The sequence below is a fragment of the Electrona antarctica genome (genome assembly GCF_951216825.1).
Source record: "Electrona antarctica genome assembly, chromosome: 6".
In the NCBI taxonomy this organism is placed as follows: domain Eukaryota; kingdom Metazoa; phylum Chordata; class Actinopteri; order Myctophiformes; family Myctophidae; genus Electrona; species Electrona antarctica.
The window spans coordinates 47,788,200-47,789,709 of NC_136811.1; positions in this window are offsets into that span (position 1 = coordinate 47,788,200).

The window sequence follows — 1,510 nt, forward strand, 5'->3', positions numbered from 1 at the left end:
CTCATGTGACTTTGTTGACCTCACGGTGGAATGGTATCACCACCACGAGGCCCTCCGCCGACACGCACTGCCCAATCGAGGTCAAAGGTCAAGAGGATGTTCCGTTTCATCTGTGTCACGAATCGATCGACACGTCTGGAGGAAGGCTGGCTGGTGCGGTGTGGAGAAGACATGGAGGGCGTATGGCTGCAACAATTAACCAAACGAAGTAATCAATTAATCATTATGAACAATTTAGTTTTTCTTCTTAGGCCTCATTCACACGTATCAAACACAATCAAACAAATGTTTGGTCATTTTTTTTGTTTTTTTAGGCCACCACAATTCTTTGCCAATTGGAGTCACATGGTTTGACCAAACATTTGTTGTTTGATTGCTGATTGCTGGTGGTGTTCTGCCCCTCCCCCCCATCAAACAAAAATGTTTGGTCAAACCATGTGACTCCCATTGGAAAAGCATTGTGGTGGCCAAAAAAAAACAAAAAAATTACCAAACATTTGATTGATCGGTGTTTGATACGTGTGAATGAGGCCTTAAAATGCAGTTTTTAACACAATCATTCCCGGGATTCCTTCAAAATAGGAGCTCTGGGGTGCCGGGGAAGACATGGCCTCTTTTACTCTGAACCCCCCCCCCCCCCCCCCCCCTGGAAACAATCTGAAAAAATGGAGAAATATTTTGCTTGCTTACCTCTCTCGTTTCCATTGTATCGCTAAATGATCCAAAAAGCGAGAGGCGGATGAGGAGCAGAAATGAAGCGCTTAGTATATCCATCAGATCAAAACCACGGAGAGTGCCCTAGATTAGCAGATACGAGGCATTCTTTCTGCCGCGCTAACAGGCTACCGAAGAGCGAAGCGTACGGTGGCCGAGAGTCCGACTCAAAAAGGAAAAAAATCAGAATATTCTTCTCTCGCCTGATATCATTGAGGATGCGCTAGGACGTGTACACACGTCCTATGCATCCGTCGATTGGATTCCCTATGACGTGTGGACACGTCGGATGGACGGAACCTGTTAAAGACTGAAAATAGCCATCTAGCTAACTTAAAGCTTTAAAGCTTGATTTCCTCTTCTTTCCCAGATTTGAACCCAGTTTCCTGCAAATGCAAGTCTTAAGATTAATAGAGCCTGTCTGCTTGTTGTGGGGATAAAACTGACCAACAGGTCAAAAGTGTCTGCTAGCTCCAGATCCTGTGTCTAGATGAAAAATGACCATTGACACGATCTAATGTCTCAACAGAAGAGCAGGGAGACAAAATACAACCACCCCAATAGAGCGTCGCAGTCCCGCCCCCTACCATGGACCAGGAAATGATTCTCCGTTCATTTTCCTCATAGACATTTCAGAAAGTATTTATTTAAAGACATTTACGCCGCGGACAAAGCCAACTCGAGTCGTGACAAATCATGACAACAAACACAATTTGTGTTTGTTGCGACGCTCTATTGTATACGTTATATTGTATAAAATACACCATACAGAATTGGACAAAATGTAATTTTGTCA